General features: G+C 37.9%; 1 long non-coding RNA gene across 2 annotated transcripts in view; it reads right to left on the bottom strand.

Annotated features, from left to right (window-relative positions):
- Positions 1-7,488: 7,488 nt before the first annotated feature.
- The window catches only part of LOC307196465, a 187,330-nt gene continuing 174,652 nt past the window's right edge, over positions 7,489-20,166 (bottom strand). Inside the window, exons 3-4 of one of the 2 annotated variants that reach the window (XR_013831142.1) lie at positions 11,651-11,745; positions 7,489-8,641 (exon numbers count right to left, since the gene is read on the bottom strand). This is a non-coding gene — a long non-coding RNA (uncharacterized lncRNA). Of the gene's footprint in view, positions 8,642-11,047; positions 11,746-20,166 lie in introns of those variants that run through there. The other variant, XR_013831143.1, reaches the window with a different exon arrangement.

The following is a 20,166-nucleotide window of genomic DNA, read 5'->3' as shown; positions in this document are numbered from 1 at the left end:
TAAGCTAGCTTTCCAAATAATGTGTCCTGGGTCTTTCTTGCTAAAGGACAGGATCATCTTCAAAACATTCATCTTATAAGGAGGGAAGAGGGAAAATTGATCCTCTCATCATATAAAAGGAACTATAGAAAACTGGGATAGGATACATAGTTGCACTCTAATTTTGCAAACCTAGCCTTGTTGTTTAGAACACTTGTTTAAAATAAAAATTGCCCTCAAGAAAGAAAGAGATTTTTCCAACCATATATCTTACAGATTGTATCCTGTGTTAAAGTATCAAATAAATCCAAACAATCTGAGGGCTCATTCAGTCCTTTTAAAATCAAGCCAGTCAAATTATTTTTCAGGGTCTCAGAGTGATTTATCCAGGAGGAATATTCTCTTGAGTGAAAGTAAAATGTTCACCCCTGTGTCTAATTAGGTTTTCCAGGGCACCCAGCAGACAGTGGCAAGAGTCACGCTGTGAAAGTGACTCATTTTCTAGCAAGTGAGGTCATGCTGTGAAAGTCACATCATTTTCTAGCAAGTGAGGACTGTAACTGGCCAACCCAGAGAGTGACCTTGTTCCCACAAGTTCTAAAATCTTCAGCAGACAATATCCAGTTTATGCCCTAAAGGGAGATTCCCTGTTATGTATGACTGGGGTGGCTGTGTGATCAAAGGGATGGAGAGGCTGCTGGTAGTGCACGACAAGGATGAGCAAGACATTCCTTCTTCATCAGTCCCCCTGGGTGAGGGGCAATGACGGCAGCTGCCAGCACATGTCCCTTCTACTGAAAGTGCCTGGGAGGTACAGGGGGGACACAGGTGACAGCAGCCTTCACCTCGAAACAGACCAGTTGTGAACTCTGTCCTAAGGTACCCTGGATGAGTCAGTTAGCATCTAAAGTTCTTTCTCTTCTTTTCTTTCACTGTGAAAGACTTTTTTTTTATTAATTCATCTCAAAGATCAAAGATGTGTGTGGTGCTAGTGGGGACACTGAGGATGGCAAATGCCCTACTGCTGATTCCCTCCATCCTACTCCCCAGTGTATAGTCATCAACTGTGTTCACATTTTCCAAAAGGAGTGCTTCCTGTAAAGGGGTTGGAGAGGAATGATTTCCTGAGAGTGGCTAAAATAATTCGAGGCACATGGATTTATCCCAGAAGAACATCTGCTTTACAGATCCTCAAAGTGGTACATAAGAATAGAAAGCTAGAGAGTCTTTTAAAGTAAGCATACAAACTCTCAATTGGATCAAGAAGATGATGAGTCTCAAGCAGCCATAGCTTGGGTGTGGGTGGTTTTTCGTTTGTTTGGTTTGATTTGGTTTTTCCTCAATGGGTCTGGAGAGTAAATATGAAAGCTAATCTATTCTTCAACAAAGGAAACATTTACTGATTTACCTGCTGCTTAAAACATAGTTTTGTAGCTCTCTAGTTACGTGTGAATATTGCATATTTACTTCTCTCCCCTCTGATCTTTAAGAACTAGAGCTCCTCTAAGGGAGAGATTAAGATGTTTCTGATTCTGAGGAATATATGCCAGCTCCCCAGCTAGGGACCCTGAAAGAACACACTAACCATTAGCTCAGTAACAGCATATCCCTCGCAATTGTTGCCTCCCAGAAATTAAAGACTTATATGCCCTGATGAACATACGAAGCCTAGGATTTTATTTCCTTGTACTAGGATTTTTGGATACGGGAAAAACTAACATTTATTTCAAAAGAATGTTTACTTCCAATGTTCACATAACAACTAATAAACATAATAATTTTGACATAAGCAAATATGATTTTTACTTTGAAAGAGGTCTTAAAAACCACAGGAATGAATTAATACAAGTTCTTAGAATATGTAATAGAGCTGCAGATAATATGCATTTTCATAAATTTGTATTACAGCATATCCTTTTTCTTTAACCTATTTATATTCTCATTTCCTCGGTAGTTCACTCTAGAGAGATCAGTTAGCAAATCTCACCTTCTAAAATTAAATTTCCGTTTCCATCTCTTTAAGGGAAGAAGATTGTGAATAATATAGATATTAATTTTCAAATTTGTTGATTTCTAGCAGAATGAGATGCAGAGAGGATCTTAATTTTCACATAATTGATTTTTAAACCACCCATTTCTACAAATAATTCTTCGAGAAAAGATTCATTGCAATTATATGGAAATAATACTGACTCATCAGCATAAAAATATGGTGTATACCATATTTTGCACTCTTACATAAGTGTTATTCTCTTCAAGATAAAAAATTTTAAAACTACAGGTTTAATACACAATTGTAGAGTCAAATAATTATGATCCAATGAACAAAGACTCAGAGCTCTACACTGTGCTTTAGGAGGATGGGTTGTTGATCATGGGGCTTTTTTTCCTAGCCAGAGTTCACATTAAGAAAGTAGCATGAGAAAGGAAGTGTATTCTATTATGAAGAATAATAGGATGCCTCTTGAAATATCATATTTATTCTAAGACATTCGTTTTTGATTTGTGACAATGATGAAAAGTGCTTTGGACGAGGATTCGGGAGAAGTAACTTGATCAAGTATAGGGAAGATCAAATTGGCAATATACGTTAGCCCCTTGTTGAATCCACTTTATGTTTGTACTGCATTTTTCAGCTTGTTAAGGAAAATAACTAAAGAGTGAATTTTATCATTAATCACATATGCAAAACTATGGAATATCTGCTAAAATATTTCAAAAGAATGTACATCTAATCTTCTAAATGCTAATTTGGCGGTGGGGGGGGGTGGAATTTTTGCCCAGTTGGTCTGGAAAAAGTAGTGTCCTTCTGCTACTCACTAACTATGTGAAAAAGGCGGGGGGAGATTTGGACGTGGAAGAGAGAGGATCAGGAGAGGGGAGTCTTCCCTGGGTTGCTGTAAGACCAGTCTCCTTTAAAACTGAAAAGCTAATGTTTCTCTTCAATGCATGTAGTGGCCTTTTTTCAATCACCCACATTTAAGCCTGCCCCTCCTCAGTAACCCTCCAAGCTTTAAAACAATGTCTTTTTTCTGATTCTTTCTACCTGTAAGCACTGTTGTGGATTTCCAGTGTAACAATAAACGTTCTGATGTATCTTCTTCCATTAAGAGCTACAAATTGGTTTCTTGGTTCATCAGTGGTAACTAGCTTTAAAAAAAAAAAAAAAGGACTCCCTAAATCTAAAGAAATATCACTGGGATTCCAAGCACTATGGAGGTGAGATATGTCTTCATGGAAGTGTTGATGGGGGATGGAGTTTCAGAGGAATATTAGGTTCCACTTTTGGTATTTCCCATCCACCCCAAGTAGATGGCAGCCTATTTTACTTACACTCAACACCGACCCTCGATGCCACCTTGCTACCCTGGAACAAGAATTTCCCCCAAAACAACTAGAATTTTCTTTTACCATTTGCTAACTACTTTTTAGGACTTCTGAGGCACACATCCACAGTTAGCTATTTAAGTAACCATAGAGAACAGAATACTAATCTTGTCATAAGAAGAACCAAATTATTCCTATTACCAACTGCATGACCTTGGTGAGTTACTTAAATCCTTCTGAGTCACAGCATTTCCTCCTGTAAACTCCTTAAAATAATACTTACCTCATAGGTTATATGTACTGTAGCATCTGTGAGATGGGAGGTCATTAGGCATATACAATGACCTTGTCTAAAGCAAAGAAGGCAAATCGATTTCAACTTAAGTAACACATCCAGTTAAGCTATAGTGACTAACTGTAATGCCTAGAAGGAGTGTGGGACCATATCCAGGTTCAAACAGGAAAGAATGATCTGGTTGATTAGTGATGTCTATCATGAGAGCCAAGTGCAGCAGTGGAAGTAGGAACAACATATAAATGACTTCCCTGATATAAGGTATTATTTATTACTTAACTTTCAAGAGAACATCTTGGGTGTCATCACTTTCCTCCATGAAGCCTTGACTGATTGAACCTAACCAATCTGCTCCCTTAATTTGAAGGAGAAGTCAGCTCTGTAAGTTTACCCACTCAATGAGAAGTTATTTGAATAAAAATATCAATAAGTGCAAACAGCACTATACATCATTATCCTTCTTATTCTTCAAAGGCAGATAGTCTATCATAAAGCCACACAGATCAAAGACATCCAGCAAAACTCTTTCCTTAAAATGAGAAAAACATTTTAATACTTATATCTGTGGAGTTTTTTGTTATTTATGGGGAGAGGGCAACATCTGACACTGTTTTCCTTTTTTCATAATCAATGTGATTATTTGATTCAAAAGAAAGATCCAAGTGCAGTAATGATGCTATAGAAATAAAGAAGGAAGTTTCAAATTAAAGAAGAATGGAGTGGAAATTTTAAGGAAATGCAGATCAAAGTGATTGGGTTGAGGGGCGAAGAAGGGACAAAAGAAATGGCAGATAAGAGCAGAAAGACCAAAGACAGGGTGAAGAGCAGTTAGAAGGAAGGAAGTCAGAGGAAAGTATGTTTTCATTTATACTACTCCGGAAGGATATTTTAAAAGGAACATGATGTCACTTCCATGTCAGCAGAGCAAAGATATTTCATAAAACATAGCTGTACTCCTTTTACCATCAGGACCAGATTATCGCCCCCCTACAGATTTAATTTTTCTTCTTTCTTTTTTCATTTTTTATTTTTTAGCATGAGTTTCACAGAGAAGTGCTGAAGTGATTTTGTTTAAAAAGAATCATGGCTTACTTAGAACACCCTTAAGAAGATTCCTAGGATAAAAATAAACTAATCCAATCTTACTTTCAAGATATGTGTCTGAAGATATTTACTTCCAACTTAAGTTCAATCTCTGAAATATATGCATCATATAGTGGGGAATCAGTGCCACTTCTGATCTCACACTTTTAAGAATCATAAATCTTTAATTTTTTTAATGAGCATCCAAGCAATGATGACATCCCTGACACAGAAGCAACGTCACTTTAACATATTGCTTTCCTTCATGAATTTGCAAATCTGAACATAATGCTTTTGGATCTCATTAAAGATACAAAAGGAATTTCCATTTACTTTTATTTTCATCTTCATTTCCATTTCAATATTCCAGCCTTAAATTTATACAGTGATGTATGTCAATTATTTCTCAATAAAACTGGAAAAAAATTGGAATTTTCTTGAATTATAAAATTTTACTTAGAAAAGTATAGATGTGTGATTTCCGTGCACCAAAGAATGGATCCCACCATACTTTGTAAGATTACATCCCCCAAATGGATCTCCATAGAGGAAGCCTTCCAGACGCGATGCATATAGCTTATGTTTGCACACACCCAGACTAAGTCCTCGGTCTGCCTCCCAAAATGTGATCCAATACAGAGCACAGTTCCTTAGAGCATCTTGCAGCCAACTCTGGCCTCAACTAATAACAAGTTTTACTGGGTTAATTCATTTTCTCAGAGTGGGATCTGAGATAACCCATGATATGGATTATGTAATGGGTCTAAAAACATTTATATGAACATATGACTTGTGAAACAATGCAAATGTTCATAGTAGGTGAATGCCTGAGGAAACGTGTATCCATTAACTGGAATGCTATGCGGCCATGACAGACTGTATTCAAAAGTGTTTTTAAAGATATAATCATAATAAATGAAAAAGTCAGAATTAAAAATTGCATATATATATATATATATATATATATATATAGTGGCTTGATAACAGATGATTTTTTCTTCTATTTTTCTATTTACTTTCAACATTTGCTTTAATAAGATTATGCTATTTTAATAGAGTATGCTCGTATTTTAAAGTATTTAACAAGAAGGCTGATTTTGTTTATACTTTTCCTCCTAAATTCATCTTTTACTTTTTTTCAAATGAGAGAGGACAAAGGCAAAGCATAGCAGTGGTAAAAAAAAAAAAAAAAAAAAAAAAAGGCCAGGAAGCAGAGATTTGAGTTGGGGACCTGGGATTAGGTATGGAAACTACTGTAAAGAGGTAAGAAATCAACAAGGCACAGTTGTAGGTTTATTGTTAGAGGTCAAATTTACAAACTGGTACTGGTCCACTTAGAAAAGGAAAGAAGAACAGAAACCCAGATTTAAAGCCAGAAAAAAGGAGACAGGGATAGTCAGCAATATGCTGACATATCATGGGCCATCTCATGTATAACTACTGGAGTTCCCCATACTCTCTGACTCTGGAGTGAACTAAGCACCACCCAAGACTTATAGCCACAGAGGGGGTTAGCACCATATCCTACCCTCACCTCCCTGAGGAAGGACATCTGGCAGCAGGGCCATGCTACAGTTATTAAAGGATTCAAGTCATGGGACAGCCATACCTGGATCTCATCCCTCACTTTATCATACAGTGGAAGCCTGACTGCTCTCAGCCCTCGCTCAATCCAACTTAGATGTGAGGGTGCCTCCAGGTCAAAGTGGAAGGAATAGAGGAAAGGGCAATTGAACCAAAGTAACAATTACAAAGCACAACAGTTATTTTGACTGTATCTAGAAGCTAGATACAACCTGGGTATGAAGACCAGAAGGGAGCTAACTTTTCTGTAGTGAGTGGTATGGTGGTCCATAACATTAACCTATTCTATTAGTTCATTCCATCAATTTCTTATTCAATATAAATTCTTTGAGGGCCGACTTTGGGCAGAGCACCATCTCAGACACTGAGGATGCAGCAGTGAATAAAAGAGGAAGTTCTCACACTTGTGCAGTTTACAGTCTCAACTGGGAAAGATGATTTTAATAATAATAATAAACTAGATAACTAGAGCATTTCGGGTGTTGATAAGGGTATGAAGGCAATAAAATAGGATGGCATGACCAGGAAGTCTACTTCAGACAGTCAGGAAAGTACTCTTTGAAGAGGCTGCATCTGAGCTGAGGCATAATGATACTAAAACCAGCAAAGGGAAGCTATACCTTTAGAGGACAATCTCCCATAAAGCCAGAACCTGCAGAAAGCAACACCTTCATCAAAGGAGATAAACTAGGAAAGAAATCTCTGGTGAAGGAGACAGTGAAAACACTTGGCATCTCATCTTGGCTCTGGATGGAGGAGAGGGAGAGGTAGAACCGTCCACCTGGGAATTTATATTTATGAGCCTAAACTCACATGGTTACAGCCAGAATTTACACTACTCACATGGGGGAGGGATGTAGAGCCTAAAAATTAGTTTAGAATGAGTGTTTACTTCTCATAAGCAAATGAAAATCCTCTTTAGAGGAAAACATCTTAAAACTTGTCCTCAAAAGAATTTCCACAAATTATGCCCCATAAAATATGTGCTCATAATTTAAAAAAAGAAACAGACCCAGAAAGACTGCAAATATTAGAAGTATCAAACGTTTAGCCTAAAATAATTATGTTTAATATGGTTATAGAAATAAGAGTATTTGTTTAAATATTAAAAAGAGACAGGAGACTGTGAAAATAATGAGATATACTTGGGTAAGAATTAAATAGAGCTCATAGAAAAAATTTTTTTTTAAATTTTAATAATGAAATTAGAAAGTCAACTATTGGATTAAACAGCAGATGGGACACAATTGGGAAAACACATGTAAAAGACTGTTGGACTAAATGCAAAGTACTTGATAAAGTCAGAGGTCTATAGATTATGCATATAAAGCCAGCTGCCCCTGATTACTGCCAATGGAGTGTTAGAGAAAAGAGAGGTGACCCTATCAAGCATTCTCTCAGGGCAGAAATTCTCCCTTCAGCCTTCTACTCAGAGACAAGTGTGAGCTCCAAGAAGGAAGGACCCAGTGTAACTTATTCACCAGCGGATCTACAGAATTTGAAATAATCCTTGGTAAGGGCTCAATACACATTTGCTGACTGACTTAATGAATGAATAATGGTGTATCTAATAATAGTTGGTAGAAACACTGCAGTGCTATTTGGAGGTGTTAGTCTAAATCTGGGTCTACACAACTCTAAAGTATCTGAAAAAATAAATACAAAATTCAGTTCATTCGAAAATATTTTGTGCCCAGTGCCAAATGCCCCAATGTTGCCATCTAAAGAGAGATTTGGGTTTCTGTACAACATTGGATGGTTGACAATGGTTCTCTCTTAGCATCCTCTTATTTGGATGTTGTGCTGACAAAACCCAAGGAATACTCCCATCTCTACAATCTCTGTTCCATTCTCTATTCTCCCTGAACATTTTGAGATAGTGAATTTAAAACTTTAAAATGCCAGCCAATGAGGTGCTGATGTAGTCTTCAGAATTTCAAAACTCTTTATTAATCCTCACAGATTATCCCAAGCTTACCTTTAATGCAGTATATCAATTGAGGAAGTGGCAGGGGAAAAGCATAAGTAAATAATTTTGACTGCTAAATCTCTTTCAGCCTGTGTCACATTGCATATCACATGTGTATTCTCCCCTGTCCACAATGACTTTTTTCTGGCTCTCAGGCAGATGTGATTCCATCAATGAAAAAGTCAGCTGAAAAAGCAGCCATTTCATCTACAAGGCAATCTACAAATCCACAGATATTATGCCATCCCCACAAGATCAAATTCAAACTGGGCATTTCATCTACGAGGCCATCTACAAGTTGCGAAACGGACGAAATGATGGCTCCATGCACACGTCTCACTGGGGTCTCTGTGCTGCTCCTTTTAAGCAGGGTCATTTCTGTTCACAGGAGTGAAATAGATTTTCTAAAACGGATGGAAGCCAAGCAAAACAAGATAATGACTAGAATCTGCCAGTCAGCTATAATCTTTATACCCTGAAAGCCTAATAGAACTATAAAACACAGAGCAATAATCAGAAGTCACATGTGAATGACAAGCTTGTAACTAAATTACTAAAAGGTTAGTATTGCTATAAGCTTTCATCTCCAGCTATAAAAGCCTATGCAAGAAACCTACACAATGTCTCATCCTTTTCTAGATACTATAGGCAGGTCATCTCTCACAAAGTTCCATCATGTGGTATAAGAATGTGTCATTTGAAATATAAATGACTCCATAGGTGCATGCAAAGGTATATACATATTGGAGATAAGTTGACCAGGTAAGCAGATGCATGCCTTATTTCTGACGGCACTTATGCTTGTAGTGCAGCAAGTTCTTGAGGCAAATGTCTTCAAAGACTTGAAAATTGCTTAGATGCAATAGATATTGGGTCCTGATAACAAAGGGAATGGTTTATTACTGAACTCTACTGGGCCTAAAATTATGCTGGAAAGAGATACAAATATGTATGAGATTCATAAAGCTGTATTAAGAGAACTCTTTTGTGTAAATCTGAACATCAAGCATGACAAATGTTGAGTCCCAAGGTTGCCAGAAAATAAATTATTATAGACAGAGGACCATGTACAACATGGCAGAGATGCACAAAATTTTCTACAAATACCTTTAACCATGAAGGATTATCTCCATCCCTGACAACTCCTCAACCAGTGCAGTATGTTCCACTGGAATTGATACAGTGTTCTAAAATTCCTTAAACCTGCATCAGCACCCTCGAGGTTGGCATGGGTAAGACTCATTTTCTTAAGGTATATAGAGTACTTAGGGAAAGTGCAAAAGGGGGCATGGCTTGGAATTTGGCAGCACGATATTGAAGTAATGGAAAAGGAGGAGTAAATTCTGTCAATCATCTATGTGTTGGATATATTCTAGAAAACCCAAACCTCTAGACATTCAGACACTTTTTTTTCATTATGAAGGCAAAAGATCCAGTCTCTAGTCCTGAATTTGTTATTTTGGAGAGGCATAAACCCAGGGCTAAATTAAAGCCTGGAATTACATTTCAAAAATCATAGACGAAGAATTTGCAACTATTTTTCTCTACATTAAAAATCGAGGGCTTCCCTGGTGGCGCAGTGGTTGAGAGTCCGCCTGCCGATGCAGGGGACAAGGGTTCATGCCCCAGTCCGGGAAGATCCCACATGCGGCGGAGCGGCTGGGCCCATGAGCCATGGCCGCTGAGCCTGCGCATCCGGAGCCTGTGCTCCACAATGGGAGAGGCCACAACAGTGAAAGGCCTGCGTAACACACACACACACACAAAAAAATCGTGGCTAGGTTCTAAGCTCATAGAAGTGAGTGAGTTCACTCGGTATATTCTTCACCTCTGAAGAGAAAAAAAGTGACTATTTTAGCATCATCTATAGTTTCATGCTTGAAACATCACCTAAGGTATATTCATGAACCAGAAAAGGCCTTATTACTGTTATACAATTCCATTTTGGCACCTACTCAACCAAGAAAGCAGTTTCATTTTTATGCAAAATATGCCAGATGGCATATGCATTTCATGGTTAAAACAAACATGCAGAACTCAATTCTGCTGCAGGCACTTTACTGGAGGGTACATTTGGTCATGTGGTTATATTATCAGCACGTGGTGCTTTAAAAGTAACTGAAGCCCTAAGTTAGGAGATGCCTTTGTTAGTGTTTTGTTTTTGTTTTTTAAATTTGATTTGGCAAGGGAGGGGTGTAGCTGGGGGAGCTATTGAGAATCACTCTGCTGATAACTGAAACTGCCAACTGGTGGTGATGTCTGAAGTCTGGCCCAAGCAAAGCTTTTAAAGAACTCAGATTGCTATGAAAAAAATTCTGTATCAGCTAATGCAGATAGAAAGAGCTGGAAAAGACACAGCAGATCATCTCAGGATGGAGAATGAAGTCTTGATTATTCAATTAAATCACATAGGATTAAGTGCTAGGAGAGTTCTCTGAATACAGTTATTGAAACAAAAGGAGAGGGAGATTCAAATATAACTTCCTTAAAAGAAAAATAAATGTTAAAATAATGATATTGTGATCTTTACAAGCGGTACCAACATTAACAGTATACAACATGAGGGTCACATATGTATGTGAGAGAAATACACTCTGCAGTGTGAATTCAATTAAAGTGAGCAAATATTGACCACCTGCTACCTTCCTTGCATTATGTTGGGTGAAATGGAAGATACATGACCTCAATTATAATCTTAGTTGAAGGAATCAAATTTTAAATGCATAAAACAGAGCTAAAATTGAACAGTGTATTGCCAAAATGTGAAATAATTGGGGTAATCTTAGCAGCTCTATCCAAATAAGTTGCAACAAATCCTTATGAGACTTGAGGCAAGGCTTGCCTCTCTCACTATCAGCCCCCTTTTGCCAAACCTTGGAATAGGGTCAGAGAGGATCTGGTCTTTGTCCTTAGATCAAAGGTTACCATTCTTTGGAGCTAAACTTTGAGCTTACCTGTCCTGGCTCATCTGTCCTAAATTCATGTCCAATCTGCCCACATCTCTGCCTACTTATTAAGAACTCAAGTCTTGCTTGTGCCTTACCAGTTGCACATTCCCTGTAGAGGACTATTGTTTCAAATTTTCACTAGTCATTCCCACACTGTGAAAACAGGATTCAGGTCCCACCCTATGAGTAAGGGAGCCCAAGAGCACCTGGAGCTTCAAAGAGCTGGGAAGATGGACCATAAATAAGAAAAAGGAGGATGCAATAAAGAGGATACGGCAACTGAAAACAAACATCACTCAGATCCTCGTTGCCCAGGGCAGTCTTCTACTCTGTCCCAACAACTATTCAAGAACCTACTGAGTAAATCACCAGTGAGGAAATATCTTAGCCCCAGAACCACCTGGCTGAAAAGAACTTTAGAGATCATCTGGCTATTTTGATTTTTTATAATCAAGAGAAACTCACTCAAAGATGTGAGCTTGAGTCCCAGGTGGTCTTCCTAATCTCACGTGATGCTTCCTGGGACAGGCCTGTGCTGAAAGCTGTGGGGGATGCCTTTCCTGATGGAGAAAAGAAAGAAAAAAGTTAAACGTGGCAGCTCTGCTAATGAATCAGTTCTCTTTTTTTCTGGCTTTTTATTAATCCCACATTTGGTACAAATACAATACTGGCTAATTTTCTAATGGGACACATGTGAACATCTCCTAAACTAGCTTGTAGCCTTTCAACAGGGCCAGGACAAGGTGAGGTAGGAGAGACGCCTGACACAATCCTGAGAGTGTCTCCTTGCATTTTGCACCCTCACTGCCTCACTCATCTCACTTTAGACCCAGCCCTGCATTTCAACAACTCTAACAATGTTGACTGTGTTGCCTGATTTATTTATAATACAGGTCAAGATAGAGAATCAGGGTGCCTGTTATTCAGATAATGAGCCAAAAAAAATAGACACTTATAAAATGAATGGCTAACTGAATTCATGATATTTTCCTGCATGAGGATTACATTAGCAAAACAGAGATGGAGCACCTATAACTATGAAATACATATAATGTTAGTGTGTTAAAGGATTCCAAACCCAAAATAATCACAACATCTTCAGCAGACTGATTTTAGATACGTCCAGACATCAAGATCTCTCCTATGGGTGTTTTTTGTTGGGGGGGGGTTTGGCTACGTTGGGTCTTCATTGCTGCATGCGGGCTTTCTCTAGTTGCAGCGAGCAGGGGCTACTCTTCGTTGCAGTGCATGGACTTCTCATTGAGGTAGCTTCCCTTGTTGCGGACCATGGGCTCTAGGTGCACGGGCTTCGGTAGTTGTGGCGTGCGGGCTCAGCAGCTGTGACTCGCGGGCTCAGTAGTTGTGGCTCGTGGGCTCTAGAGTGCAGGCTCAGCAGTTGTTGCGCATGGGTTTAGTTGCTCTGCGGCATGTGGGATCTTCCCGGACCAGGGCTCAAACCCATGTCCCCTGAATTGGCAGGTGGATTCTTAACCACTGCACTACCAGGGAAGTCCCCTCTCCTATGGGTTTTTAATTTAATTCAAAATACAATTTGCTCTCTGAGTTACAGAAGTTGTAATTGTCTTAAAAAAGAGAAAAGCTGCTCAGTGTTATTGCCACATGACAAATGGAGGAGTGTAATAAGTAAGTGGGAGAACTGGCATAAATGAGTAGGACACGTCACATATGATGTTCACTAGAACATGCAGTTTTTCAGCTTCTGAAATATAGACTAGATTAAAATGCAACTTCTGTTTTGGATAAACTATGGTGTTTATATTAGGGCACTTAACTCTGCCAGCACCAAGGGCTGATCAATGGTACCCATCTTATGTTACAATGAAATGATGCTCAGGCTGAGACTGTCGGGTCTAATGCTTGGCATAGTAAGTACAACCCATCTGATAAACAATTCTGAGTCTCTCAAGAGCTTGCGTGACTATGAGAAGTCAGAGAGGACAGTTAACAGTGAGAAGTCAGAACTTACTTTATTGCACTATTGGAAACCCAAGGCAAACCCAAACCAGCTTAAACATCAAAGAGAAGATGGTTGGCTCAAGAAATCCAAATTACAGTTGAATCATCAAAAAAATAAAAGGTCAAGGATGTAAATGAGCCTCAGGAAGAACTAGGGCTAGGACACAGGTGATGAATCTTTCTCTCTCTCTTTCTCTCTCGCTCTCTCTCTCCCTCCCTCCCTTTCTCTTTCTCCCTTTTCTTTGTGTTCTTCTCATTCTGGATTCCTTCTCTCCCCCACAGACCACCTTTCTCCAAATAGTAAGAAATTTAGCCAGGAGAACAGGGTCAGGTGAGAAAATGACTGCCCCTGAAACAGGCATATGGAATCTCATGGAGAAGAGAGTAGACAAGAGAGGGGGTTGCTCCATACACAAAAATAAACTCAAAATGGATTACAGACCTATATGTAAGACTAGACACTATAAAACTCTTAGAGGAAAACATAGGAAGAACACTCTTTGACATAAATCACAGCAAGATCTTTTTTGATCCACCTCCTACAGTAATGGAAATAAAAACAAAAATAAGCAAATGGGACCTAATGAAACTTAAAAGTTTTTGTAAAGCAAAGGAAACTACAAACAAGACGAAAAGACAACCCTCATAATGGGAGAAAATATTTGTAAATGAATCAATGGACAAAGGATTAATCTCCAAAATATATAAACAGCTCATGCAGCTCAATATTAAAAAAAACAAACAACCCAATCAAAAAATGGACAGAAGACGTAAATAGACATTTCTCCAAAGAAGACATACAGATGGACAAGAAGCACATGAAAAGCTGCTCAACATCACTAATTATTAGAGAAATGCAAATCAAAGCTACAATGAGGTATCAGCTCACACCAGTTAGAATGGGCATCATCAGAAAATCTACAAACAACAAATGCTGGAGAGGGTGTGGAGAAAAGGGAACCCTCTTGCACTATTGGTGGAAAAGTAAATTGATACAGCCACTATGGAGAACAGTATGGAAGTTCCTTAAAAAAATAAAAATAGAATTACCATATGACCCAGCAATCCCACTACTGGGCATATACGCAGAGAAAACCATAATTCAAAAAGACACATGCACCCCAATGTTCATTGCAGCACTATTTACAATAGCTAGGTCATGGAAGCAACCTAAATGCCCATCAACAGATGAATGGATAAAGAAGATGTGACACATATATACAATGGAATATTACTCAGCCATAAAAAGGAACGAAATTGGGTCATTTGTAGAGATGTGGATGGATCTAGAGACTGTCATACAGAGTGAAGTAAGTCAGAAAGAGAAAAACAAATATCGTATATTAATACATATATGTGGAACCTAGAAAAATGGTACAGATGAACCGGTTTGCAGGGCAGAAATAGAGACACAGATGTAGAGAAAAACATATGGACACGAAGGGGGGAAGGTGGCAGGGGGAGTGGTGGTGGTGGTGGGATGAATTGGGAGATTGGTATTGACATGTATACAATAATATGTATAAAATGGATAACTAATAAGAACCTGCTGTATAAAAAATAAATAAAATAAAATTTTAATGATAAAACAGACACAATGCACAGTCAGGCAGATTAATTAAATATGTGAAACAATAAAAAAAAAAAAGAGAGAGGGGGTTGCCGAAGAGACAATTCCATAGATGTCCTTTCAGCATTCACTCTAAAAGTCACCTAGTACCAAAGACCGCTTTACCCCTTAAAGAGGAGGACAACCCCAACAGATGTGTATTAAAGACAAAGCATTTCCTTATTTTATGTAATTTAAAAGTTAAAAGGAAAAGAATGAGGACATTTGAACCACTTTTAGAGACAACACAACACACCTGTATTTATATGGCCTTTCTTTCTTGACTTGGTGAGCCTCACTTTATCTTGTCAGGAGGGTAAAGCAGGAACAGGGACAGGTTGGGTCACTGATCTCTGCTTGGCCACAATTCTGGAAAGATAGACGAGAGAGAGTGTGGAGCCCCCTTGGTCACACCACCCAGAGAAGCGTCATTCATGCTTCAAGAACCAGTACAGGAATCAGCATTTGAGATAGCCTTGTGCTGTTGTTGTTGTTTCTGTTGTTTTGTTTTGAGAAGTGAAAGAGCAGAAGAGACCTATTGTGTGGATCTCAACGTAATGAAATTTCCTAGAACAGTGTTCAACAGATACTTCCTGCCCTCATTTGAAGAAGTTTCCTGACCTGCAGGAGTTTTATCAGTCAGCAATTCTCTGAAAAGGTGGAAGAAAAAAGTTGACTCTATTTTCCTGATTGTAGTAATAGTAGCAATAATAATAAAACAGCCATAGCAACATCAAAACAAGTATTACTACTTTTATATAAAAACAGCTTAACATTTGTTAAGAGTTTGCAACAGACAGGTACAGCTCTAGAAGTTTTACGTGCGTACGGTCACTCCACTTTCATTATAAAATAATGATGAGAATCCAGTTTCCAAATGAGGTATGTATTCTTAAGACCCTTAAAATCCAGCAAGGCTCATTTACTAAAATTAAGTATGCCAATTAACCCAACAGTTGGACAGGTGATAGATGTTTAAAATCTGGTATTTAAACAAATGAGACTCTCTATACTAGATCACAACTCCTAGAAACTCTATTACCAAATGTTGTCATTGGAAAGGAGGCAAGTATTTCTTTGCTCTCTCAAAAACTTTAGGGATTTCTGGAGTGGTATTGATAGTCGAGTGGTAGCAACTTATAGGAATAAATTCATCAATTTTGTCATGAGGTATTCTTGACAAATGCACCAATCTGTAGCTAATATCACATAAAATGAAAAAAAAATGCTGAGTTAATCACATTCCCATAGAATCTATCAATACTTTTTGATAAAGAGAGTAAGTTCTCTTTGCATTCCTTTCCAATCTGGAAAATGGGTCTTGCCCTGTTGGGTCCTTTATGGATTTAAAAACTTAATTCAATAATACTTATTTTGCCTCTATACAGATATATCCCCTTAATGACATGACCAAATAAATGCTTCATTTAAATTTGACTACACTTTGCCTGTAGCTCTTAAGATTTTTCCCCCCGAATTAATAAAACATACAAAATGCAGATGGTAGCATATGGTACCTTCCATGGGAACATTTCATTTAAATTATTGAGAATTCTGCAATCTGATTCCACTTTAATGAATACATGAAAAGTACTTCTTACATTATAAATGTGTAACTAGCCAGATTAACTATTTTCATATGCTTTGCTGATTTTTCCAATACCTTCAGGAGTTATAATAAATATTTTATGTTTAATCAAAGGATATGATACATGCTATTTATCGTCTATTAAGCATCGGCTTAAATATTTCTAAAATATCAATGGGAGTGACAATCTACATCCAGCTACTGCAAACAGCCTGACCTGATGTTTAATACATTCCAGTGCCATTGCACATTCACAGAACTTATTAATCAAACAATCCATTAAGACATCATACCCTAAATCTCAAGATTGACCTATACATAGGAAAGAGGGGAATGTAAATTATACAAACCTCCTGGGGGACAATTTGAAAATATTCATTAACATCCTTAAAATTGTTTACAACTTTTTGACCTAGAAATTCTACTTCTGGGAATTCATCTTAAGGAAGCAAATAAATATGTGAAAGAATTTATGTTTATCACAGCGTGATTTATATCAGTATAGTTAGCATGCCCCAGCTTATGATTTTATAATAAGGTAAAATATTCACTAAATACTCCATGGCAATCATATGCCATTTTGTCTTCAGTTGCCTAAGCCAGAAATAAGCTGACCTCAGATTTTCATTCTATTATTTCTGAGGAAAGAAAAAAAACTTTTATCTGGGAAAATATTCTTGTACACTTTAAAAGAGAAGGCAGGTTATAAAGTCCCATGTATGTACAGGATAATGCCATTCAGTGCATGGGGGTAAAAACTAACTGTCTGTCTGTCTGTCTGTCTGTCTCTCTCTCTCTCTCTCTCTCTCTCTCTCTCTCTCTATATATATACACCAAAATGTTGACAGTGGTTACCACTGGATGGTTAGATGGTTAAATCTAAAAAAATAGATTTTTATTTTCTTTTTAACACTTATTCTGCAATTTCCATTTCCAACACAAGTGATTATTTTTATTTTCTAACCAATTGATACAGTACATATTATAATAGCTATCAAGGTCCTAAGCATGGGTGCCGCTCAGCCTCCCACTGATGATTATCACCTCCTCCTCCAGAATATTCTCGCTTCTAAGGGCTCAGTTTTCTGCTTGCCTATGAAAGTTCCTGGGAAGCCTCTGACACCAGCTTCTTGTGCTGTGCAAAGACCCTCAGTTGCAATATTGTGACATGCTCACAAATTCCACTCACATCCCTCCTACTCGTTCATTTTATGAATGAAAACACAGATGAGATTGCTGGCAAAGGTCACAAAGGCATATCATCTAAGGTGGAATTTGCACGTGTATCATTTAGTTACTGACCCTGTTCATTCAGGAGTCCAAATTTGCAGATTCCATTTCTCTCCATAGTGGAAAGCTCCACAAATCAAAAATGGAGGCTTTGAAAGGACTGGGGTCAGGACAATCCCATACATCTTGTATCCTACCCGGCATATCTACCTGTATGTACAAGGAGCAGCTCAAACTAACTTTGTAGAAACTCTTCCAATAGCACCCTATTGCCTATTGAATCATGTTCAGACCCCTTACTCCGGCATTTCAGATCTTCTGTACTCTGTCCTCAAAACTACTTCTGCCCATATTGCTTTCTATTTCCAGACATATAATTTCCTTTTTATCCAAACATTTTCATTCACAATAATTTAAATGTATAATGTGTTTTTCAATTTTTATGCATTTGCTTATGCTGTTCCCTGTTCCCTTTATACTTAAAATTCCCTGCTCTGTATGGATTATGCCTACCCATCAAATAGTGCATCTTAATTTTCCCTGCATCTATATCAGACCGACTAGCCTAATGTAATTTCTGGTTCTGCCCTAACCCAGACCGGGGAAAGCAATACATTGCCTAAATTCTTTTTAAACTTTTCAAGTTTTAAAATACATTTCCTCATTTGCTAGAAAAGCAATGCTTGCATATTAATACTGACATTATACTAACAGAAACAAACATTTGAGTGTAAACTGTGCTATAACATAAATAGATTCCAAGACAGAAAAGATAGGATTTGAGAAGGGAGAATGGGCAAGTAAATTCTCCTGTCTACTTAATTACAGAACACTCATGTAAAATTTCCTTTGGCTGCCTCCACTAATATAGCAATGATTTTCATGCCACTTTAACAGGGTAATTTCATCAACTTGGTAAAGCAAAAAGAAAAATAAAATATCATTAATCCCTCTGATTTGATTTCTCTCTGCTTTCATTTTTAGCTTATTAGATTTTATGCATTTCTAAGGGCTACCAAAATATAATGGTATAAAAATATAAACAAACCAATCAGAGAAAGGCAGGTTGTGGTCAGATGATGAGTGTCATGCTATGAAGTTCACAATGTATCCTACAGGCAAAGGGGATTCTCGTGAGTATTTCAGGCAGGAGACTAACATTATCATATTTGTTTCTTAGAAAGTTACCTGGTCAATAAAGGAAGATGGATTAGTATTGAAAGAGGGGTGAGATATAAGGAGCTATGGCAACAATCAGACAAATACTGAACTAAGATATTGAGATGCTGGGAACAAAGGGGTAAAGATGGAGACTAGAGGTCAGATTGTAAAGTGGTTTTGAAAGGCAGCATGTTGATTGCTTGAATTTAGGGAGTGATGCCCTGTGTATATTGTAAGAAACTAGATTTCAAGGAATCTTTTTGAAAGCAAACATTTATTAGAATTTTTCATGGTGTGTGTCTGTTACCGCATATGGAAAATCATGAGCCCTACAAATTGTTCCCTTGACTCTGAATCTGCCCGTCTGTGAGTCTGAAATAATGAAGAAGCAAAAACAAAGTCTCCTCCAGACAGAAAAAATTGGTAGAAATTTTTTTCCTAATAGAAACAATATCAATACACAAAAAGAGGAAAATATAGAGCAGAGAGCTAAGGATGTAGTTAAATCCAAATGCCTGATGTTGAGTTGCTAAAATAGAGGAGAGTCACTGGAATTTATCCTGAAAGGAAGCTTTCGGAGTGTTTGTCAGTTCCTCCAATAGCAGTTTATCACAACATAGGCCAACAGATCGCACCATTATTTTAACATTAACTTATCCACAGCTCCAGACTCAGGTGCTGCAAAGAGTCCAAAGGCTATAGATGTGGTAAACAGGTTTGGCTGCCCAGGTTTTCTCAGCCTTGCAGATTAGCTACCAGGCCTTTGATTCATTCTCAGGACGTGCAGAGGAGAGGAAAAGGAATTGCCAGAGCTGGTTTCTTGGTAAGCCCCTTTCTGCACAAATAAGATAGTAATTGTCAAAAAATTGAAGGCTGGGCACTTTAATTTTCTGCCATCTGTAATCGTGTGCAAGCTGTGGCAAAGCCAGAAATGAAATCAAGGTACTAAGGCATCGAATATGTCATTTCTTATGTCATTTTTTTGGACTATGGATCTGGAGAAAATAAGCTGTTTGCAACAGGGTAATTTAGTTATATGATGCACTCATGCAAAATCCCATTTTAAGTGACAGGGCATCATTATGGAGTAACCACATGATATGGATAGGGGCTGGCACAGATTCTAGTGAACAGCCACACTCCTTTATTTGAGCTGTTACATCATGAATCAGAATGGACCAAAATGAAGATGTACCCTCTTTAAGAGTAGAAACTCCATGCTGACATGAGAGCAGAGAGCTGCTCAGGCAAGCTGACAGTTTCTGCAGGACATGATGGGGCCATCAAGTTTCCACTAGAGAATTTCTGATGGAACAAAATATATCTAGAACAATAACTAAACAAATATTCCCCCCAATAATGCCTTTAAAACATACGAAAGTTCTGTAGAATAATCATTAAATCTAGAGACACAGG

Source organism: Stenella coeruleoalba (assembly GCF_951394435.1).
Source record: "Stenella coeruleoalba genome assembly, chromosome: 13".
Taxonomy (NCBI): Eukaryota; Metazoa; Chordata; class Mammalia; order Artiodactyla; family Delphinidae; genus Stenella; species Stenella coeruleoalba.
The sequence above is the reverse complement of the archived record's forward strand: the minus strand, read 5'-3'. Positions and strand labels throughout refer to the sequence as shown.